This window comes from Lutra lutra, chromosome 2 (assembly GCF_902655055.1).
Source record: "Lutra lutra chromosome 2, mLutLut1.2, whole genome shotgun sequence".
Taxonomy (NCBI): Eukaryota; Metazoa; Chordata; class Mammalia; order Carnivora; family Mustelidae; genus Lutra; species Lutra lutra.
The window spans coordinates 52470873-52496170 of record NC_062279.1 but is presented as its reverse complement, the minus strand read 5'-3'; the positions used below and the strand labels follow the sequence as shown (position 1 = coordinate 52496170).

General features: G+C 39.2%; 1 protein-coding gene across 4 annotated transcripts in view; it reads right to left on the bottom strand.

Annotated features, from left to right (window-relative positions):
- GALNT7 (polypeptide N-acetylgalactosaminyltransferase 7) overlaps positions 1-25298 on the bottom strand; it is a 139324-nt gene that overhangs the window by 76050 nt on the left and 37976 nt on the right. The window contains exon 1 of one of the 4 annotated variants that reach the window (XM_047717407.1): positions 6960-6963. The exons of the other annotated variants lie outside the window; for them this stretch is intronic. The gene's annotated coding sequence lies outside the window, so the exon portion shown is untranslated. Of the gene's footprint in view, positions 1-6959; positions 6964-25298 lie in introns of those variants that run through there. 4 annotated transcript variants of the gene reach the window in all.

Below are 25298 nucleotides of genomic sequence, written 5' to 3'. Positions count from 1 at the left end.
AAATCGTAAAAGGATATAGTGGGTAGATTTTTAACTCTCTCTGTTTGGGAGCTAAGCAATTACTGAGTTTTAAAAAGAAAGCTCCTAAGAGGCATTTTCATTCTAAAAATAGCATGTAGTAAGTTATGCAAAATATTTTAATAAGATTGTTGGTATTTTACAATAAATATTCTACATTATTCCTATAAAATGACCTGTCTAAAAATAAGGTATTAAAGAGGAGAGGAAAATGAAAGCAAGGAGAAGAAGATTATAAAATAAAATCTGTGAAGACTTTTTTAGCACATGAATAATTTATGCATGCATACATATGATATATGCACATGGAGAGAGGAAATACACATTTAAAAACCAAATAGCTTAGCAGGATAAGAAATAAGAAATTAACCCAGCTGAATGGACCCTTCAAAAGAACAATTATGGCATTTCATCAGGTGGAGAAATGAAGAACTACTTAAAAGCTGAATTGATTGAAAATGAGGTCCCATCTGCTCCTCTTCTGCCCACTCACATGATGTTCTGGAACCTTCTTTTGCTTTATGCCAATCAATTCTACTTTTTTACCTAGAAGAGCTAGGAATCTCTTCACTCTCTTTCCTAGATCATCTTTAAAATATTTCAAAAGAGCAATCCAGGCACCAATCCTTGGGGAATGACACTGTTAACACTTTTTCTTAAACCCAGGACAAGTGTTTATTCAGTCCTATCCTTTGATTTTCGTTCCCGGTACAACAATGCACTTAATAATCTAATACCTGCCAAAAGCAGACAGTTTAATTCCTAATTCTCCTTCACATCTGGCAATGCCGGTGAAAGCATGAAATGATTTCCAAATCTTCCTGAAAACTTTATTGGAAATTATGTCACCAACACAACCATTAATAATTCTTATGACACTAAGGAAAACATTTTACTGAGTGAAAGAAGAATGAGGTCAAATGTGGTATTTGTGTTGGGAAAGAATGTTTGTAATACCCTTTGAAAGCTGAAAAAGCAATGTCCTATTATCCCTCTAGGGGAGAAATTCTAGAATGAATATAGCACTCCCACATGAAGTGCTACTACTTTCTGCAGCTGGAAATGCATAAAACAGCCTTTCCTCTAGTGCTTCCTTGCTTTGCCCTGAAGCTTGGCTTTCATAACAGCTCACGAAAAAACACTGTAATGTGCAGCTTCAGAACACATACATTTTGACTGGTGTATAAGAAACTCCTCTTGTAAATCTTTAAAAAAATCACCTCAAGAAAGAATCTCAAAGTTTTCAGGGCGAAGCTGTCATCTTAAAGTGTGGGACAACATTTTACTACCATGTCAGGACTAGAAATCCACTTTAGGAGGGTGTGTCAAGGAAATATAACTGTGGGAGACAGAAAAAATACACTCAGGGTGGATGGAGGTCATTTACATAAATAAACTTTTGGACGTTTTACTTTTCGACCATCAGCAGGTTCGATTTCAAGAGGGAATGCTTATCCAGGGATAGTCTAGTTTACCATAATTGTTCTTTGGCATTCTGATTAGTATTTCAATGTATCATTAAAGGTAAAAGAGCAGTCTTTTCAGTTTTCCAAATATTCCAGGTCTGCTACCCGCCAGGCACTGCGCGCCCTACCATGAAAGGACGTGCTGACTGGGAAAGGGGATGTCTGAATGGGCTGGAAGTGACTGAATCCTTGCTTTGAAGCAGCAGACACTCCCCTGCATGAGATGGGGAATGGTTGGTAGGTAAAGGAAGTGGGGGTGGAAAGTGGAGTTTGGCAGCTGAGGCAAAGGCACAGAAGCATAAAAGAAAAAATGATTTGATGTAACGAGTGCAAGGGACATATGGGGCGGTGGCAGGAGATGAGACTTGAGATGCTGGCGAGTGCCTCTTAAGAAACACCAGTAAGTTCAGACTTTATTAGAGCCATGAGAGGGGAGCATGCCAGATCAAAGCTGAATTTTGGAATGAGTTTGCTGATGGAGCAAATGAATGGGAAGAGGTGCCAAGATGTTTGCAGTGGGATAAGAAAAAAAATGTGGAAAATATGGGAAAAAGCAATACAGGAGAGAATTTCAAGGAGTGGACAATAGGACTAAAAACTGCAGGTAAGATGTTAAATTGATGAGAATTCCAAGGTCTGAAGGTACAGGCAAGGGAGGTATTTTAGTCCTGGTTCCGCAGCATGACTCACTACAACGTTGGCAGAGGCCCCAGGAGGGCGGATCTAGAGTGGACTCAGGACTCCTCACCATTATCTCCTACCCAGCTACAGATGGAAGTATCCTTTTTTCTCTCACCTAGAAGGCTAGAGGCATTTCTGTGATCCTCTTGTTTAGACCTAGACATTTCTCTGAAATAGTCTGATGGGTGACAAGTATGTGTTGAGCACTTATGCTGCTCCAGGGCTTCCGGGACATGTGATGAGCTGCTCTCGTGGAGCGCTCTGTCCAGTGAGGGAGACATGTAATCCAACAGTCATACAGAATTGGTGCTCTAAGAGCCTTTTGGGGAGAGTCAATTTAATCTAAGATGCTAAGAAAGGCTTGAGAATGAAGGACTGCTGAGTAGAGGTTTGAGGGATGAGGAGAAGCTAAGTTGGTAAAAAGAAGAAAGAGGGGCACCTGGGTGGCTCAGTCAGTTTAGAGTCCAACTCTTGGTTTTGGCTCAGGTCATGCTCTCATGGGACTGACCCCTGAGTCAGGTGGTCAGCGGGAAGTCTACCTGAAAGATTCTCTCTCTCCACTCCTTCCCCCTACTCTCTCTTTCAAATATATAAATCTTTTAAAGATTTTATTTATCCAAGAATGAGAGAACCAGAAAGAGCATGCACGTGTGTCCGAGAGCAGGGGAGGGGCAGCAGGAGAGGGAGAGGCAGACTCCTCGCTGAGTGGGGAGCCTGGCATGGGGCTCCATGCCAGGACCCTGAGATCATGACCTGAGCCAGAGGCAGACACTTAACCAAGCCACCCAGGTACTCCTAAAATAAATATTAAAAAGAGGAAAAAGTATTCAGAGAGAACATGTGCAAAGTCTCTACAGCAAGAAGTTCTATGGTAAGTAAGGAGAACTAAATATGGCTGGAGTGCAAGGAGCTGGCGAAGCCTGGTGCCAGACAAGGCAGAGGAAAGTAGTGGCCAGAACAAGTGGGGCTTTTGTATGATGGTCATGACTTTGGCTGTAATATGGGAGCCTGAACAGCCAGTCAATAGTTTCAATGCTCCTACTAGAGACAGGAGCACTCTGAAAAGAGCCCACTAGCTGGGGAGCAAGAGAATGGAAAGAGGCCAGAGTGGATGAGGGTTAATTAGGAAATGGAGATATTTAATGGGGAGCCTCAGGGATGGCTCCAAGGCATGACTGGATACTATTCACTGAGAGGGAAAGCACTGAAAAAGACTGAAAATGAAGTCCACTACGAGGCCCTTCTTGGGTATGTGGACTTTGAAGTGCCTCTGAAACATTCAAAAGAAGATGGAAACATAGAATTTGTATCTCAGTGACTAGACTAGAGAAGATAAAAATTTGGTAGTTACCTTAAATAGATCAAAACTGATATAAGGACCCAGATGCTATTTACGAGTTGACCATAAAGCGAAGAGGAGAGGACCCCCTGACCCCACCTTGAGGAATCCAACCCTTAGAAGACTGGTGGAGGAGGAGGGTGGGACTACCAAGGGGACAGAGGACTAGCCCAGTATGAAGGAAGAAAGCCAAAACCAAGACGGCACGTGTGGGACAGCAGGAATGATCAACGGTGTTAAATGCTGGTTAAAGGCCGTGTGAGAGGAGGACTGGATTTAGCGAGAGCCATTCCAGTGGTAGGAAGTGTCAAGAGCCCAGGGCCAGTGGCGTTGAGGTGTGGAGTTGGAAGGTATGGAAATGGTGCAAGCAAAAGTAGGCTACCTTTGTGAAAGCCCTGCCTTAAAGAGAAGAGCAATGGAGAGGGAGCTGGAGGAAAGGAGGTGGGGTGAGGGGTTTGGGTTGGTTTTGTTTTTAATGGGAAAGTTCTGAGCAGCTTTAAAAGAAAGGCAAGGATAAGATATTCAAATATATATGAGAGGAGGAATAATTAAAAGTGAGGCATTCCTGAGAATGGGGACTGGTGGGAGCCAAAGCAGAGGTGGGGTTAGCCAGGTCAGGAGGAGGGCAGCCTCTCTGTGGTAATGGGAACATGCAACTGGGGCAGACACATGTACTTTGCTCTTCCTTGGGATCCAAACCCTCACTACTGCTGTCTGAATTACTCCAACAGTAATTTAACCCATTCTGAGTTAACCTATTCTACTTCCTGCAATCAGACTTACCTATGTTAAACAATGCTATCACAGTGCATGTCAGAGAGTTCTTTTAAAAAAAAAAAAAAAGAAAAAATTGAAAGTCTTCCCATCTTTTTCTAACATGTCAGTTCAAAATCCTTTGCCTGGCCTTCTGTCATCCCTGGTTACTCACTCAAGCTGTCCCCATACTCTAGTCAGCTGGACCCTTCAGGAGATCATAGAAACACATTGTCAGCCTGGCCTCTAGTTTGGCTCCTGCCAGCAAGCCTTAGCCTACAGCACTGCCCTGTTGCCCGCCTCTTTCTTTCTAGGTTCAGTTCCAAGTCCTTTGATAAGATCCAGCCCCGCCATCTGTTCTAGTTCCAGTGATATTTTCCCTCGCATGAATTTCTACTCCTTAATACTTTTATAATCCCTATCTATCCCATGTGCTCGTCTTCTCCCCCGGCCCCTGACTAAAAGTTCTAGCTGAGGAGGGTCTTAGTCTTTTACTCCTTTTGTGCAGTAGGAGTTTGTATTATGTATCTTCCTTTCTTCTCAATTCTGACATTTCTATTTTCCTTATTTTTATCCCCCTATGTAAAATAACACCTATTCAATAGGAAACGTGATGTCCCCTGAGCTCCATGTTTCTAGAGGGGGGTGTGCCATATGGTGTTTTGATGGATCTTGGGAGAACAGCAATGAAAAGTCTGATTAAAAAAATAAAATAGCCAGACACTGGTAAGTAGGTTTCATTCTCCAGTGCTTACAGCAATCCTAAGTATGACAGGTCCTGTAATTTTATTTTCACATTTTATAGTTGAGGAAATCAAAGATTAAGGAGACTAACACATCCAATGTCAGAAGGGACTCCCTGGTACTTGAACCCTGGTCTGCGTAACTCAGATTCCTGAGCATTTAGCCCCAATGCTGAGCCACCTGACTTACAACTGCTTGATGACTTCTACTTTCTAGAAATGTACAAAAAATTTGAGAGGCCTTTTAAAATGCTCAACTAATATATACTTTCAGGTCTCTTTATTCTGCTTCTTTATCACATTTTATACAGTCTGTCTTTGGCAACTTACTTACACCAAAGAAACGGCCCATTCTGACACTCTAAACAATGAGATGTGCCTTGTCAACGGTTTGTTTGCTCCTTTAATGTGTTAGACGATGATTTCCCCTGACAGCATGTGAAATAAGGGAAAGACATTTTGAACTAATTTTACACAAAGAATTAAATCAGCCTCTCTCATAAGTAAGGACTAAAGTATTTTTGGTCCTGTTAAGCTGACTCTTCTGACTGATGTACTACATCTTTAAATTCGGAGCTGTTCAAAATCCTGCTAAAAAATACTTTTGCCTTTTTGTGACTAAAAGCATCACTGAAGCCATGGAATAAAACCAAATTATTCATAAACCCACAACTATGGCTTCACTAATATTCCACTTTAACCAAAAATTATCCACAAATGGCTCTATAATAGAAAAGAATTATACCATCACGGGGAGCTTACTATACTTTTCAGGATGGGCTGCCTATATACGAGACCATGAAAGGAAAAAAAGAAATGGTCTTTTTTATCCTTTTCATGGTATAAAAGGGATCACCCAGGGAGAGGAGAAGAAAGCCTCACAGAGTAGGTATCCACAGATACCACAGTCTGTTTTATGGGATACACGAGGATGTGCCCTGTGAAATCCAAAGGCAGGTTAGGAGTCGTGTATCAAGACATTGCTTTCATGGAGAATAAGACACGGTGTTCTCCTAATCCATTCTGATATATCATGGGATAAGGAGCTTATATTGACATTAGAATATTAACAACGTGATGCCGTCCACATTAACTTTCCAGTTCTTTCCAGTTCCATTTCTTAATCATGCTAACGACCACTTTCCAGAAATTAAAAGTAGTGTCCTAATTTTATCACAACCATGTTTATAATACTTATAAACCTCTTTCTAGAACACCTTAAGATGATAAGCTCAAGAAACGCTGGGGAGAAGGAAGAGCAGCAGCTGCTGAGCCACAGAAAGCAGTTCTATCAGTCAGCAGAGGCGAGGGTCAGTCAGGAACATGCTACGTTTAGCTGCTTGAACACATTCCAGCCAACTCCACTGGGTCTCACCTAAGCTACCAAAGTAGTAAACTGAAATCTGATATCCCTTTGCAACTAAAGGCGAAATTCCAGCAAAAACATGCACAGTGCTTGGAACGGTCAAATCTCACGAAACACCTCAATTTTATTTTGACATCATCTTCTGATGACCCTAAGTCATTTAGAAGTATTTTTGTTTTTCTGTGAAAAAGAGTTCCTTTTTCACCTGGCACAATTAGGGTAAGCAAGACAGTTATTTTTCTATCCATGAATGAATGGAAAAAGGAGGTTCACTGTTACTTCACAGCACATGCCAAAGACAGCCTGCCAAGGTGTCAGTCAAAGCTTTGTCAACATTAGCAAAATTAGCAAAGAACCTCCAAAGGCTTCAACAGGAAACCGGAACAGATTTTTAAAACAGAGGCAAATCAGTTTGTCACTGGAAGTATTTTATTGAGTGCTGATTCAATTCAGAGTGATGATGACGACAATGATGATGGTAGGGTGAGAGCAGGTAGAAGAGCCCTTACAATGTTACCAGCACTATTCCAAGTGCATTCCACCTGGCTCTTTTCATCCTTGAAATAACTATTTGAGCTGGGAACCATCATTACCCCATCCTGCAGATGAGGAAAACAGAGGCACAGAGTTTAAGTAACTTGCCAAAAGCCGTACCCTCCGGAGGTGGGAGGGATTCAAATCCAGGGTCTCGGGCTCCACAGCCCGTGTAATTAATCATTACTCTCTCCAGCGGGGAAGGCATCCACAAGGTTCTCATAACTTTTAGCTATATAAATTGATAGCTTTCTTTCAGATTTTTTAAAATATCAAAACCTAAATATATTCCTTAGAATCTGTTCTTTTTAATAAAAATCCCTTTTTTTGTAAAACCAGTATAATGCTATTAATAAGATAGTCAGAAAGGGCGATTTTCAAAGAAGTGAATTTCCGGAATTCCAATTCATACTTCAAAAAGGAGTAATAACTTACTATGAGGCCCACTAGCCGAGGTGAATATCAGAATATTAGAATGATACACTCATACGATTTTACTTCTACTGAGAAAAACAAATTATTTTCAGTTAGTCAGTTGGGCACATAAGGCCCATAAGAGCTGCTATGCTTGCTCTTCTGATTTCACAGAAACATGGAACAGTTTTCAAATATCTTCTATTTGTCTGCCACTGACAAATAGGAAGTAAATAAAAGAGGGCTTTTCGAATTGATGCGAAGGAAGAGTTACCACCCCTTCTACTCCCTGAAGTCCAGAGTATTCCTGAAAGGGATCCTCAGTCTGATCACCTGCAGGTCTCACTGAGCTCATATTTTCAACAAATTTCTTGCACAGCTTCTTCAGGCTATGCTCTTGCTAGCCTTCTAGAAAGCTAAAAGTCAGGGATGACCTCAAGAACCATAAAATCTCTTTTAATAAACCTATCAGTGGTTTTCAACCTTTTTCGGGTCATGAAGATCTTGGACCTGCTCTCTAAAAAATAAAAAAAAATATGAATAGTACAATGTTGGTAGAGTTCTTGGCAGAGCCACCTGGCTGTAGGTATCAACATCCTTAAAAACATTCATTTTTTTCTAACTACAAAATTTCACAGCTGGGAACATATTCTAGGGAGATAATTCTAATTACAGAAAAAGACATTATGCATAAATGTTTCACTGCAGCATATACTAGCAAATAGACTAGAAACAAATAGAATGTTTCTAACAAGAGAACGGCCAAGAATGTTACCCGTATACAGCTGGATTGTCCATAACTATAAAAATGTTTAAGAAAAATAATTCCTGGGGAAAATCCTTATGATATGTTTTTTTTAAATTAGAATACATGCACTGAATATACATACTGCTTATATCATATAACCTCAAATATGGAAAGAGGAAAAAAAACAACCAGAAATGACTAGCAAGAAAGTTAAAAGTAGTAGTTGTGTCTGGTGGGGAAATTTTAGATATAGTTTCTCATCCTTTGGTTCCTATCTTGAGCATATGCTTATATAAAGTTTTTAAAAAGATCATTACCTTTCTCTCAAACTTGTTTTAAGATTTACTGATGAAAATCCATTAGAAAACCGTCTATAACAGTAACTTGATATTTTGTTTTCCACTAGGAGGTTCTACAACAATAAATTGTGAAGTTGGTTGACTGCCAAAGAGGTCACCATAAATAATTTGGGGATAAAGAGAATACACACCGAGCACAGCTGATGGAAGGCTCAGAGAACAGTACTTATGATCACAAAAAGACTAAGCTGAAAGTAGGAATATTTTTCATTTGAGTATACTACCAAAAATTTAAGATAGCATTAAGAAAACAAAAGAACTTCAATAAGTTTTTAAAAAGTACAAAAAACAGAGTGAATTCAATGAAGCATCACCTGGTCATCAGTTATCAATTACTTAAAAGCACAGAGGAGAGATTATGTCATAGGACATCCTCTAAAATGAGGCATTCATGAGGCAGAAGCCCAAGGGCTTTATGCAAAGATGCATACACTTTTTTCAAACAGAATACTTTATCACACTCTTGTTCTTCACTGATCTCTTCCTCTTATACTTGCTTCCAGTTCATCCTCAAGACATTTCTTTAAAGGCAGGTAAATTTTAAAAATTTTTATTTAAATAAAAAAATTAAAGAGGTTAAAATTAAAAGCATTTCGTGTGTGTGTGTGTGTGTGTGTGTGTGTGTGTGTGTATTTGTGTGTGTGTTTTGTTTTGTTCTGTTTGGTAGGCAGCAAAGCAAGGTTAACTGAGTGATAGCAAAGTGATACTACAAAGCTCCCAAGGAGGGAGGGGACCCGAGAGTGCTGCCTGATTAAAAGCATTTCATTTGTAGGTTAGAGAACATTGTAAAGCATTAAATAATTATGTTGTTGGGTGGTAAGTTCAGTAAAAGGAGAAATGACTATGTTTTAAAACTTACAGAACATAATGAAAGTATTTTGAGATCCTCCAATAAAAATGAAGACTAGATACACCCCAATGTAAGAAAACAAACACTACATTTACAATATGCAGCCTAACTTAATTCAAATACTCAAAATCAAGCATTTCTTTTACTGAGAACACTTACTCCCCACCTTCCCCCAAGAAGGGAACTGAGGTACACCAGGTAGGAGGCATGTAGCAGTCAGCTGTCAGTGACACCATATTCCAGCCCTCGCCATCCACAGATCTAAACCAACAGGTGGACGTGGATCTTTGTGAAACAGGCTGCCTTTCTATCTCCAACTTCACAGGGACAGACAGCTGGGACAGATGGGGAGTAGGCAAGTCACTTTCTTCATCAGAAAATCATGGGATGATGGGGCACCTGGGTGGTTCAGTGGATTAAGCCTCTGCCTTTGGCTCAGGTCGTGATTTCAGGGTCCTGGGATCAAGCCTCGCATCAAGCTCTCTGCTCAGCAGGGAGCCTGTTTCCCCCTCTCTGCCTGCCTCTCTGCCTACCTGTGATCTCTGTCAAATAAATAAAGAGAATCCTTAAAAAAAAAAAAAAAAGAAAAAGAAAAAGAAAATCATGGGATGAAGGATGCATGTTGAGTGTCAAAGAGAGTGCTTTAACAAAGAAGGGTTTGAAATTCAGGAGACCTGAAGCTTGAGCTAACATAAAGACTACCTCTTGAATGGACTTTTTTGAGAACCTTCTCAAGTGCGGTTACAAAGTGAAATAGAGTAAAATTCTGGTGACTGGATTAGAGATGATAAACCTGTGATATCTAAAAACAGTGTAAAAGTTACCTGCATGTAAAAATTTTGGCCCCATCAACATCATACCAGGCAGGGAGCTAAAAGCTGATTAAACTGGGTTAAAAAGGAAGATTTTAGGTTTATGATAAAAGGCATGAGAAGAAAATTCCTTGAACATGGATTCTTTAACAGAAAAAAATAAGAAGATAACCAATGGGAAAAAAATGGTTTTTGTCAAGAACAATTTGTTTTGGTGAAACTATAGCAAATCCATAGAAGAGGTTGTGGGCACCATGGTAACCTCCCATAACCCCTCCAGGACTAAAGGACTTACTCCCCCAGCTGCTGGTGGAGATTGCTGTCAGCCCTTGCTGGGATCACCTCTGCTAAAGAAACTGCCTTGCCCAAAGTCAAGCCTCCTTCAGGGACAGTCTGTATACAGTCACTGGTCACTGCAGAAGTAAAAAGGCCCAGCTTCTCCATTCCAAATTGGAACAACTCTGAAGGACCATCCTAGCTCCAGGGCTCCGGCTCCCCCCGCCTATGGTGGGGTCAGCTAAGGACTTCATAGAGACAGTTCGCATCAACTTTTTTTTTTTTTTTTTAATAATAATGTATTGCTTTGTTGAGGGTGGAGGGCAGTCAGGAGGTTCAACTTCTCTGTGCATTTATGCTTTCAACCTCTCCTTTCAGAGGTGTTGATCCAGAACCCCCCCCCCAACCAATAGAACCTGCAACCACACCTCCATCTCAGTGTCAGCTCTCCTAGATAACCCTAGATAACCCAACGTGTGGCAGAAGGTAGGACGTGTATTTTCCCTGAAAAGTCATTCCATAAGCAGACACTACATATATTTAAAATCAATATCCTCACTTATAAAACTGAATATATGAGTGCAAAGATTAAATGAGGTAATGTATAAAAACACTGAGTGCCTAGCAACACCAAATACGCAACATAATGTTATGCCATTATTAAATAAATATTAAAATGTCTTTCAAATCAGGATTACCGTTTAAAACCTCCTGAAGGAATGTAGGGAAGATACTGTAGAGAATGAGACTCTGAAAATGCAAAAAGTTATTGTTCATTTTTTGCTCCCCCGTCAACCCTTTTCCCATTTGTTTACATTTTTCTCTCTGTGCCAATTACTCAACATTATGTTATAATCAAACTATGAAAATGTCTTAGGAGGAGAAAAAGGAGGTGGGAATATTACCCAAAGCAAAACAGATCTCACACATTCCAGCAATCCTGAGACTGACTAGGGCAGTAGGTCATGGATTTGTTATTTGAAAATACAAACCTACGAGCTGACACCAATTTCTCCTCCAAGAGTCTCATGCAAAAGGTCTGAGGGTAAAGGAATTTGTAGGTTTAAAAACTCCCCAGGTATAAGAAAAACTGCAAAGAAATCTTCAACTTCAGAGTTTTCTTTTTAGTAGCAGTAATATTGATAGCATAACTTTAAACATATGTATATATGAAGGAAATAAGCAAATATTTAAATAAGAACCAAGATTTTCAGAAGAAACACAGATGTATTCAAAAAGCTAAACTTAATTTAATTAGAAATATCAACATGATGATTAAAAGAAGAAAACATACTTCCTTGCCCCACTTGCTGAAAGGGCCTGAAAGCAGTGATACAAAAGAATAAATATGCCCAACCCTTAGATCTTGATTTCTAAATACCATGCCCCACTAAAAGGAGCTCAGCTCCTTGGAGAAGTGGCTGATTCCAGATGTGAAGTAGGAAATCACAAGGTGAGCCAATTTAGTTGTGTCAGAAAGAAAAGCAGCACTGGAAAAAAAAAAAGGGGGGGGGGTGATTTAGTGAAATCTACTCCAAACAGGGTAATTATAAGGGAAGAATTAAGCATTTACCCTGATTTTTAGCATGAACTACAGACCACCTACTGTTAAAGGCCAGGGAATGCTCACCTTTACAGAAGAACGAACAGCTAACCATGTGGATGAAATATTCAATCCTGATTGAACACTAGTCTCTGGCAGGGGCCAAATGATGCTGAAACCTTTGGGTGACAGGCTGTTGGGATAACAGGATATGCACATGGTACCAAAGTCGTACTCACGCGCATTTGTTATTTACAAAAAAGAGATCTGGCAGTTTACCACTATATACAAATGATTAAAGAGCATCACTAATAATGGAATAATCTGACAGCATTTGCCTCCTGATGTGATGCGATATAAAGTCCACACATCAAAAAGGTATTTTTAATAACCAATCATGTTTTACCTAAATCAAGTCAAGACCTATATAGGGGGAGAGGGAAAAAGAGAAGGAAAGCAAATTTGTCAAAATATTAACTGTGAATCCAAGAGGTGTTCACATGGATGTTCACTGTACTGTTCTCTCAAAGTGTGTGTGTGTGTGTGCGTGTTTATTTTATCAAAGATGACATAGTGTTACATTAGTTCATGTGTAAAACATAGTGAAAAGACAAGTCTATACACTATGTTATGTTCACAAGTGTAGATACCATCTGTCACCATACAATGCTGTTACAATACCACTGACTGTATACCCTGTGCTGTGCCTTTCATCCCCATGACTGATTCATTCCATAACGGAATCTGTAGCTCCCACTTCCTTTCACCCATTTGCCTACCCCCCATCCCCTTTTTGTATATTTGAAGAAAATTTCCATTATAAAATGCTTAAGAGCAAAATGTTTTTTTAAGTTCTTTGAACGATTAGACACATTTTGGATGAGTAAGGTAAGGGAATTCCTAAAGAAAGCAAATACAATACTGTGCAATTCTTTTTAATTCAGTAATAACATTTTCATTATTGAACAGATATATTCAAGAACTACAGAACTGTTTTATCAGAACTAGTATGATCTGTTTTTCTTGGGTCAGAGTTAAACTAATAGAATGCAAGCTTAGAAATCTTGCTGTACTAATTTTTAAAAACTCCACTAAATTTATGCAGTGATTTATTTGACATTTAACATGGTTTAAAACAAGGCAGGATATAGTATTAAAAAGGGACGGGAAGGACTAGTGCACTTAAAATGCAACGAAAGGAATCCTAAGCAGAATACAGAGACTATCTGATTTGACTTATATTATTTTTTAAACTATGAACTGATTTTACTTTTTATTAAAGTAAACTCTACCCCCAACATGGGGCCAAACTCACAACCCCAAGATCAAGAGTCTCATGCTCTAATGACTGAGCCAGCCAGGTGCCCCTGACTTGATTTTTAAATGATTAGAGCAAGTATCAGTGGTCAAAATTCTCAAAATCATTAGACACCTCTGAAGGGGTCCTCTTTTGTCAAAAATGAAAGACTGCTTATCTTTAGGAGCCCCATCTAAGTACAAGTGGCTCCCAGAATAGATTCAGAGAAGTGCTGATGGAATTTTTTTTTTTTTATCTAAAGGATGAGTCTCTCAAGAAGAAAATTATACTACTATTGCCAAAAAGATCCAGAGCCAGAAACTAACTGTTCGGTGCTTTGACCTTAATAGCAATTTTATTTCAAACACTGATAGAGGTCAATGATGAAGGAGTTCAATCTCAGCTCTAAAACAGGAGTCGGGAATTCTAGTTTTCAGCCCACATCTTCCACTCATTAGCTATATAATCTCAGTTAAATTGCAGTTAAGTCATTGGTAAAATCGGGAAAATAGTTAAGTGTCCAACCTCACAGAGCTGTCACAAGGATCACTCGAGTTAAAGTGTGGGAAAGCACTTTACATGAAGTCCTATTTAAATGTACCTAATCTAGAAGAGGTAGGAATGGTTTAAACTTTCTAAAAGAAGTAATCGGAATATAAAAATCTTAGTTTCATATGCATAACTTTAAAAAATCGCCTATTTAGGGGCGCCTGAGTGGCTCAGTGGATTAAGCCTCTGCCTTCCGCTCGGGTCATGGTCCCAGGGTCCTGGGATTGAGCCCCACATCGGGCTCTCTGCTCGGCGGGCAGCCTGCTTCCTCCTCTCTCTCTGCCTGCCTCTCTGCCTACTTGTGATCTGTCAAATAAATAAATATTTTTTTAAAAAATCACCTATTTAAAGGCAAAGCAACACCAAATGTACAGATTATTAAAAAAATGTTGAGATCTTCTCCATGCAATAAGCCCTCCATTCATGCGAATGTTTATTGAGGAGCTCCTAAGGATGCATTGATACTGCAGAAGAGCAGTCCTCAGGGACTGGTCAGCACTCCCTGAGGATGCAGGTACAAAGGTAAAAGGCAGCATTTACAATCTTTAAAGCAATCAAGTAGCTTCATTTTATGTCTTCTCAATCTAATACAGGCTCATATTTTGCATCTTCCTTTTAAAATTGTCATTTTTCTCTCAATTCACTTTTACTGATCTAGAGTATCGGTTTGTGACCAGATAAAAATAAAAAACAAACCAAAAAACCAAACACAGCCCTTCAACACAGACTGTTTAGGGAGCAGTACTGGACAGCGTGAAGTGATGAAAACAGTGCCTCGCCCCTTTTGACTCATGCTAAAATTTAAGTATATCTCTCACTAGATCAATCCCCCTGAACAGTGGTAATTAAAGAGTGGACAGACTCAAATCTGACTGACACACCAGTGAGGTAACTGCAATTTATCTCCTTGCATATTTAATAAAGTCTGATGTGACAGCCAAACTTGCCAACATTTGAGTCAGAGCTGGATTTTAAAACTGGTACCTGCCTTTCACCTTTTTCCCAAATAAAATTAAATTAAGAACTAATAGTTAATACTAGTGAAATGCTACTGAAATATTAAAGTTCTCAATGACTCAAATGCTAAGTAAACAATCTCCCAAGCCTGTGTCTAAAGACTGCTATTTTAGATTCGTGATTTTGCTCTACTGGTGGGGCCGTAACTTCACTTAGTCACTTAAAAAAATAACACTCCCCAATTTCAAAAAATGGGCTAACGACCTCATCCTCGCCAAAGAAGATGTACAGATGGCAAATAAGCACATGAAAAGATGCTGTGCAATCTATGTCATCACGGCAAGGCAAACTGTGAAAATGAGACACTGCTACACACCCACAAGAAGGATCAAAATCCAGGACACTGACTACACCCATGGCTGACAACGCCAGGAAGCAACAGGAACTCTCCTTCGCTGTGCAGGGAATGCAAAATGGTACAGCTATTTTGGAAGACAGTTTGGCAGCTTCTTACGAAATGAAACCTACTCTTACCATGCAGTCCAGCAATCGTGCCCCTTGGTATTTACCCAGAGGAGTGGGAAACTTAACGTCCCCATGAAGCTGCATGAAGACATTTACAGCAGCTTTATTTGTAACTGCCCAAACTTGGCAACAACCAAGATGTCCTTCAGTAGATGAGTGGATAAACAAACTCTGGTACAAGAAAACAATGGAATATTACTCAACACCATAAAGGAAATAAGTTATCAAGCCATGAAAAGACATGGAAGAATTTTAAACACCTATTACCTAGTAAAAGAAACCGGTATGAAAAGGCTACATGCTATATGATTGCAATTTAGGACACTCTGGAAAAGGCAAAACCACAGAGACAGGAAAAAGATCAGTGGTGAGGGATGCTGATGGTAGAGGCTGGGCATGAGTGGGGGCAGGGAGTATATGAGAAATCTCTGTCCCTTCCTCTTAATTTTGCTGTGAACCTAAGACTGTTCTAAAAAATAAAATCTAAAAAATTAAAAAAACCCTCTGAAACTATTTCATTTGTTAATTAGGCTATCATCAAAGGATTATCTCTATTTTTTTTTTAATATTTTATTTATTTGACAGAGACACAGTGAGAGAGGGAACACAAGCAGGGGGAGTGGAGAGGGAGAAGCAGGCTTCTAGCTGAGCGGAGAGCCCGATGCGGGGCTCGATCCCAGGACCCTGGGATCATGACTGGAACCGAAGGCAGCCGTTTAATGACTGAGCCACCCAGGCACCCCCAAGGATTGTCTCTATATTAGTATGATTGGTAGCTCACTCTCTATGAACAGGTTCGGCTCAGTACTGGTTGGTTTGTTATTTCATTCATGTTGACTTATGACTGGGCTAGAGAACAATCCCATAAAGAAAGAGAGTGTTCCTGTCTTTTTTCTGCTACATCTCCAGTACTAAGCAGATCTCCAGGAAGACGGATATTGATGAAAAGAAATAAAAATAAAACAATCAAATGGCCAAGCATTTGGAAGCTGGTGGCTCCTTGTGATGGGGGATCATTACTCATTCATCTTTGCACATCGAGCAACTAGCTAGTGCTAGAAACAACAGGGGTTGGTAAATGCTTGTTGAATAAAATGAATGAATGAATGAATGGGACCATGAGGCAACTGCCAACGTTTAAAAGAATATGCTTTTCACTCTCTACATAGGGTATTTAATATTTACTCTCTAATTCTGAGCAGAAATTTTATTTTTCTATTATTTATGCTGGATACTATCCACCCTTCTACAATTAACACAATGTGAATAGTAATGCTCCAACTAAAAAGAAACACAAAATCTTAGTGGCTGAGAAACTTGCCGAAATTGCTCTTTTTAGAGTATATGTATATGATTTCCCTCAAAGAGCACTTAAAATCTACTAATATACACATACCCTTCTCAATGGCCACTGCTTGGATGTTGTTTCTAAAGCCAAGGACACAAAATATTCAGGGAGAATTGAGGTAAGTGTGATAGTATCTTGATCTCCATGATTAAAAAACAAAACAAGAAAAAGTCCTCTCAAATTTAAAATAAAGGGGACGCCTGGGTGGCTCAGTTGGTTAAGCCGCTGCCTTCGGCTCAGGTCATGATCCCAGGGTCCTGGGATTGAGTCCCGCATCGGGCTCCTTGCTCAGCAGGGAGCCTGCTTCTCTCTCTGCCTCTGCCTGCTGCTCTCCCTGCTTGTGTCTCCCTCTCTCTCTCTCTCTCTCTCTGATAAATAAATAAAATCTTTAAAAAAAAAATTTAAAATAAAGCTTTTTAGCTTTCAGAAAACATCTCACATTAGAAAAGAGTTAAAATAAAACTCCTCACCCAACCTCCAAATTCCAACAATTGCTTCTAAGCCTGGATTTGCATAAAACTCATTTTTTTCTATAAAATGCCATATTTCATTCACAAATGAGATGACTTCCAATCTACATAAAACATCTATGCTAAGATTTGAGGATAAACCAATCTGTTAATCTACATTATCATTTAAACTTTTAAAAGAAACACTGCCAGGCCCAACAAATAGCTTAAGGCATTGGAATTTAATCTGTTTTCTTCCTAACCTGTCTCCAGAAGCCAGGAGAAAAATGTACTGAGGTGATTCAGCCAGAGAAATTAAGGCTATTATGAGATGTAATCAGAACTCTCTGGAGCCTGATGGCTTTATGATGGTATTTTATAAACAACTGTCAGCCTTCTTAGCATTGTTTCGAATTAAGACAGTATCTAATAAAAGGGACTATCTTCAGTAAGCAAGGTTGCAAGTTTATCAGCCCCACCTTCAGTGACAGAGGGAAGAAGTTAGGCTGCAAAGTATCTGTGCCTCAGGTCTAAGAAAAAATACAAACGGCAAAACCACCATCTCCTGTCATTTAGGTAAAGAAACAGAGAAGACGAAGGCCTGAATCTCTGGGCAATACAGATGCTAACCCCACTTTAAATAAGAAGGCTATGTGTGGGGATTTGGGCCTTTTTCTTTGTGCATTTTAAAACAATTTTCTGTAAAACTAAAACATGAATTCACTTCAACCTTATGTTCTTGTAGATGTCAGATCCAAGTATACCTTGTTTTACTGTACTTCACAGATACCTCATTTTTGTAAAAACACAAACTGACGGTTTATGGCAACCCAGTGACGAACAAGTCTATCGGTGTCATTTTTCTAAGAGCATTCGCTCGCTTTGCGTCTCCCTATTCGCTCGCTTCTGTCACCCTCAGGAAGCCTTCCTAATGCTACACACAAGGCACAGTTAGGTCCCCTCCCCTCAAGTCTTAATTATGCCTGCCAAGTCAAGCCTCCTTCAGCTTAAGCCCCAGTGCCTGGCACGCTGGATGGTGCAGAGGAGGCACTCAAAGTCTGTTGAAGGAAAAAATGGATGGAGCTGTTGAGAAGTCCCAACCCCACGTCTACTCCTTTCTGGCTGTGGGAAAGATGGAAAGACTTCGGAACAGGGCGTAAGACTGAGCCTAATTCTATGCAAGTTGTTCTCCAGGTCGCACAGGAGGGCCAGGAAGAGGGAACCTCTGGGAGGTCATCCCGGGGCGAGGAAGGCTTGGAAGCGCTCCCGTTCCAGTCAGCATCCACTTCCAGCCCTGGGGAGGAAGCACCGGGACTCCAAGCTCGCGGCTCCCCAGCCCGCCCGTCCTGCCAGCCGGACGCTCGGCCCTCACAACCGCACCCAGATGGCGGTCGGAAGCCAGTCCAGCCTCGGGCCAGGAGGAGTTTTTGGCTTCTAACTCCAAAGCCCACCTTACCTTTCCCTTTTACCTTTTACCTTCAAAATAATTGACAAGAAAAATTGTAGTTTTTAGATGGTTCTGTAATTCTAACATTTCATTAAGTAGAAATGAGCTTCTTAGTTAATTTTAAAAGGTAAAGGTTTATTGTCACATAATTGAAGAATTGAGACTGGCACCCTGTCAAAATATTTAAACCTGGGGCACCTGGGTGGCTCAGTCAGTTAGGTGTCTGCCTTTGGCTTAGGTCATGAACTGAGGATCCTGGGATGGAGTCCCGCATCCGGCTCCCTGCTCAGCAGAGTCTGCTTGTTCCTTGCCCTCTGCCCCTTCCCCACCCCACCGGGGTACTCTCTCTCTTCTCTCAAGTAAATAAAATCTTAAAAAAAAAATAGTTAAACCTCAAGCAGTATTTAATTTTCTATAATTAAGTGACCCTACTTCCTGAATTTCCTCATATCAATTTCAGTGGCATGTAATTTTATCCTTCTCATAAATGAAAACACAGGCATGTTTTAATTTCATGCCTTTGTAAGATTGTCCAGAGAAAGATTCACATTTTTTTCTGTTTTTTTTTTTTAATATAAAATTACTGTACTCACAGCTAAAGAAAGATACTTATATCACTGCCGCTGGAATTGTGATCCCAGTATGCTCCTAAAGGCTTCTTTGAGCCCAAAGGTCTCCAAATCCTGAACTTCTCATGTACTCAGGTCAGCAACCAGCCCTTCCCTGGCTAGCTGCTCTGATCCTTACTTAATTCAGTTCCCCTAGTATGTGAGTGTATTAAAAAGAGAAAAACAGACTTGAAGGGATTAATTCAGAACCTTTTGGATAGCTGAATTTGCTCCTTCAACTAACTTCCTTTGTATACCCACCATTTTCCCGGAGGTAACAGAGAGAAAAGTCATGGCATCCACCTTCTAGGAGCTTAGATTCTGGTGGGGGGAGAAAGCAAGCCGGCAATTCTGATAGGGTTACAGAAAGGAATGGGTCCACGTGTCCAAACCACAACTTGGCTACGTGAGTTGGCACTTGGCCATCACCAGGGAAGCTGGGTATTCCTAAAGTACAAACACGGGCTAGGTGCCAGGATGTGTTGGTACTCCCACTTAGAGAAGTGTTGAATGACACTTTGGAAAATGCTGACCAGCTCCTGGGGCTGGTGGGAACAGAACAGGAAAAAAAAAAAAAAAGATATCCATAAAACTGCAAATTGGGAATAAGTCAAAGGCCAGGGTGACAGGTTACTATTTACTGCCGGATTCACCAAGGAATTCTACAAACTCTCTACTGCCAAGGGCTGGTAATCTAACTCTCTACGGGGCTTGAGAACCTGGATTTGGATTCTTGGTCAGAACAGTTCTGCTGAGTGTGTACGTAAGGTGAGCCTGCACCAAATTCTTCACTTTTCCTTAGGGCTCATCTGGGCTTGTGTCTCTTTTCTGTTTGAAGATTTCTTAAACTCTGGTGTTTTCTTGGGTACCTCTGGCCCCCTACAGACTCAATTTAATCACACAGAGATCTTGCTCTTTCTCTTGGAACACACGGTGTGTCCCAGCGGAGAGGGCTAGTTAGAGATAAGAAGCCTGAAGCCATCATGACCTTACAGAGTGATCTGGGTCATATCACAAGTTAATGACTTCTCTAAAGAAAGTTTCTTAGGTTATCAAAATCCAACAGCTGAAATACTTGTCACAAAGGTGGACTCGGTAAGAGTTTTTAAAGAGCTTTGTACTCAATCTTTCAAATTGAACTTTGTTGTTTAAAGGAAACACCTGATCATCTATTAAAACATCAAAATTAAAGGTTATAATTTAATGATCACATCTTAACTAGGTCTTCCAAAAAATAAACAACATTGGGTTGTGTATTATTTTCAGAGGTATCCTGATCTTTTTTTTTTTTCCAAATCAGAGACTGAGGTTTACCAAATTTGCCTGGAGCAATATAAAAGCCCATATGTTAGTTAACTTTATAAAGTAAAATATACATTAGTCAAGTGCAGTGGTCAACATTTCTGAAAACGTATAGAAGAATACATTTAAACTTACCTAAACTGAGTCCAAAGTCAAAGTTACTATGAAAAATTATGAGGAATCCTTCGCAGTAATAATGAGAAAGGATGATTATATAATTCACTTAATGAAAAAAGACTTTTAAAACCAAAGTTGGTGAAAACAACTACATTTGAGGTGCTCTAAGCATAGCAGTGCTTTAATATTTATTGAAACAGCTGCATTTTTGTCATTTAATATTTAATTTCATAAGACTGAACTTTATTACAAATTTTTTGGTTGGCAGACCTTCAAAAATTACTAAGAAGTAATCACCATATACTTATCAAATTATAGTTTTCAGGATATGTGCAAACAGGCTCCTTTATTTGATTGTGAAGTACAGTGCATAATAAAAATATCAATCCGGGACTCCTCTAAGACAATGTATGATTACTCATATTTGTTCATCACAACTCAATTGTGTTAGAGATTACTGCTCATTGCCTGATCAGTTTTTACAAACGCTGCCAGAAAAGTAACAATTCCTTTTCTCTTACTGGCTTTCAGTCTAGCTCTTCTTAATATGCTCAAATGGCAAATGCTTTACTTCTAACAAATTCCCAGGTTTACGGGGAACAGTTCCTCACTGAAGCAGCTTGAATAGTACACAGAGTAGAAGATCAGGTTTATCAGCTTTAATTTTGCAGTAAAAACACTGTCCAGCATTAAAAAGAAAAATAACACTGAGTAAGAAGAGAATGTAAAAAGAGAAGTCATGTTTTTTCTTATTTAGCTTAAGGATCTCGAATACTTAGAATACGACAGAGCACTTAAACAAGGAGTCATCCATTTTTTCATTTGGTCAACTGAAAATTAGTAATAGGTAAATTTTCTCACTTAATACATTAAAAGTCAATTAGGCAACCTGTATGTCCCAGTACCTTATATATACAATTATACACACTTGTCTAATGTAAAATTTTTTCCTGACGTGATCGAGAATGTTAAAGAAAAGCAGGGTTGCAGATTCAAGTTTTAGTATTTTCCATAAAAAGGATTTTAAAACTTCGGTTACTGTACTCAGTCTTAAGAAACCTATTTTTGGAGAAATAATCATTCTCTACTTAATGCCCAATGATAAACAGAAGGAAATACAGATGTAATTTTCAAACACTGAAGTCATGCTATTATCTTCATCATATTGTGTTTGTAAGTCCAATTGATAGATCTCAAAATAGTTTTAATCATTTTGTTATAGCAAATCACATCTTAATAAACTATTACATTCCAGCAAAAGAGGTCATCATAGCCAATAAAAAAGACAAGTCAGTGAAGTGAATCAGAAGGCAGTGGCAGACCAGAGGACTTTCTGTGTGACCTGGAGTTAATCCACTGATTTCTTTGGATCTCAGTTTGACCTTTTCATTTGTAAAAAGAGAGAGGTAAAACTAGGGCGGGGGGAAATCAGTGGCTGCCAGGGGTTGGATGGGGATGAACAGGTAGAGTACAGAGAATTTTTAGGGCAGTGAAAATACTCTGTAGTATACTATAATGACGGATGATGTCATTACACAGTTGACCCCTGAATAACAAGGTTTTAAACTGTGCAGGTCCACAAATACGTGGATTTTTTTTTTTTTAAGTAAATACAGTACAGTGCTGTGTAGGATTTTTTTTTTAACATTTTCTTTTCCCTAGCTTATTTTATTGTAAGAATACAGTATATAATACATATAACATACAAAAATGTGTTGATCAAGTGTTTATTATCAGTAAGGCTCTGGTCAACAGTAGGCTATTAGCAGTTAAGTATTTGGGGAGTCAAAGTTATACACAGATTTTTTAACTGTACAGGGATTGGGGCCCTTAAGCCCGGGTTTTTCAAGAATCAACTGTACACTGCATGCTGTCCAAATCCAAAGAATGTATAACACCAAGAGCAAATCCTAATACAGGCTATGTACTTTGGTCAATGATGTGTCAATGGTGGGGGTGGGGTGGGGTTCACCAATTGTAACAATGTACAACTCTGGTGGGGGATGTTGATAATAGGGGAGGCTGTGCAAGTGTGGGGGCAGGGGATATAGGAGAAATCTGTACCTTCTCAGTTTGGCTGTGAACATAAAACTGCTCTAAAATAGTCTTTAAAAAGAAATTAAAAGAATATATATTATCTAGACTATATAATATAGTCTAGATACTCTAAAACTCAAGACTCTCAACTGGGAGCCATATAACCATTCTGACCACTATTTAAAAAAAAAATCTGTTTAAACAGACTTTAAACGATCTGGAACTTTAAGATGCTTTTTTAAAAAAAAATCTAGTAGTTATTAGGAGGGCACTATGGATACCATTCCTTTATTTAATAGGCCTTGTGCTTGTACTCTCTGAAAACTTAAAATGATTAAGAAAAAAATTATTAAATAACTTGAAAATATTTAGTTGTTAAATTCACTTGCTTAAGATTTATCTAACTTTAAAGTTTAGTCACTTCTAAAACTAGTGTTAAAAAGCAAACATTTTTCTTGTCTTCAACTAATCTACAATAATCCTGGCATTACCTTTGGATGACCTCTCAGATTTATTTTTCAGTGTAGTACTTGTGCTGCCCTTGTCAGCTCTATGTAAAAGAAAGAAGAAAGCCATTGTGATTTACCCTATAAAGAATTCCCATAAAATTACAGAGCAGTCAACCATACTGCCTGCTGAGATGTGGCAGTCTTGTCATTAAAGATGAAATTTTAACCTGAAAGCGCAAGAGTTGAATGTGTTTTTCACACTTTGAAAATTGATAGGCTGAAGAACCTATATATTAGATCATGATGTCCAGAGATACATTAAAATAATTACAATAAACCCAACTGCTATTTTGATACAGATTTTGAAAAGGAGTTTCAAAATAGCAGCCCATGGTGTTCTATTGACTAACGCTAATATCTAAAAGACATGGAGAATGGAAGTACACATAAAATCTGGTCATGCCCATCACAGTGAAATTTCAGTCAGTAAGAGTATTTAGGCAACGTGTTTGTGTACACACCTGCACATGTTACCAGTATGGTATTCTACACTTAATTTCCTCAAAAACTGAAGATTAATCTGAAAATCCATTTTGTTGCCAATCCCTTTTGTTATTGAAAATCCACATAGGGACACCTGGATGGCTCAGTTAAGCATCCTCTGGCTCTTGGGCTCTTGATTTCTCCTCAGGTCATGACCTCTGGGTTGTGAGATTGAGCCCCTCGATGGCTTCTGGGCTGGGCATGGAGTCTGCTTGAGATTCTCTCTCTGCCCCCCCCACCTTTAAAAAAAATCCACAGGGGCGCCTGGGTGGCTCAGTGGGTTAAAGCCTCTGCCTTTGGCTCAGGTCATGATCCCGGGGTCCTGGGATGGAGCCCCGCATCGGGCTCTCTGCTCAGCAGGGAGTCTGCTTCCCCCTCTCTCTCTGCCTGCCTCTCTGCCTACTTGTGATCTCCATCTGTCAAATAAATAAATAAAATCTTTTTAAAAATTTATTTATAAAAAAATCCACATAGAATATTAGTCTACATTCTTATCCAGTATGGTAGAAAGGACAAGCAGTATAATGTAACAAAAAGGGTACCAGATTTGTCACTGAAAGACTCAGATCTGTATCATTACCCTGTGAAAAAGCTCATTATACTGGGTATGTTTAGTCATAGGTAAAAATGAATAAATGGGACTAGCTTGGTTTTTAAAGGTACTTGTTATAGTCACCTATGTATTTGTTTTTTTTTTTTTTTAAGATTTTATTTGACAGAGAGAGAGCACAAGTAAGGGGAGCAGCAGACACAGGCTCCTAGTTGAGTAGGGAGCCCAAGACCCTAGGATTATGACCCAAGCTGAAGGTAGCCACTTAATCGACTGAGCCACCATGGCACCCCACACCTATGTATCTTTTTCATGCCCAGACTCATAGATTTTTACCTCAGCAGATCTAATGGTGGTACAGACAGGAATGTATAATTTGAAGTTCTGAGGTGTTTCTAGACAAGCATTCTCAGATTAAGAACCCCTAGAATTGGTTAGTTTCAATACAAGGACAAAGTAAGACACCCAAAATTTAGAAAGTGATCTGATAGTGATTACTGAACACTTAAAATATAGGCTAGTCCAACTTAAGATGAGCTGTAATTATAAAATACACACCTTTCAAAGGAAAAAAATTTGAAGATCTCAATTTTTTTTTTTACACTGACTACATGCTGACAGGACATTGGATATATTAAGCTAAATAAAGTATGTTAAAATTAATTTCAGCTGGGTTTTCAAAACTTTTCAATGTGTCTACTAGAAACTTTGAATTGTGTGACCTGCATTTGTTTTTCTGTTGACAGCACCAGAATAGAGTTTCAATAAAGTATGTTCTATAGAAAATATTTAATTTTTAACATTTCAATTTCTGTTGAAGAATCAAAAAGAATGAGACTAATAAAACAAATATAAAAGGAAAAAGAATAAAGGTGATTTTCTGTTCTCCTTGGCTCCTGATAAAGATTTGGGCACAGGTTACCATTTTTCATTTTGCTCTAGGTAGGTTTATGAAAGAGTCCGTGTAGGTGAGTTTTCCAACCGTTGAAATTCTATCTACCTCAAACACATGCTCCATGCCCACAGGGACTCCAAAGTATAGGTTTCCTGGAATCCTTCCTGCCTGGAAACAAGTGCTCATTCTTCTGGCTGGAATGAGTCATGTTGATACTGCAATGTTTCTGTGTAAGGATAATTAAATATTTCTTGAATTGTTAGGTGCCCAGTTCTGCCTGAGCACAGAGGTATGCAAGGTCAGGAACTTTCTGTGCTGGTACC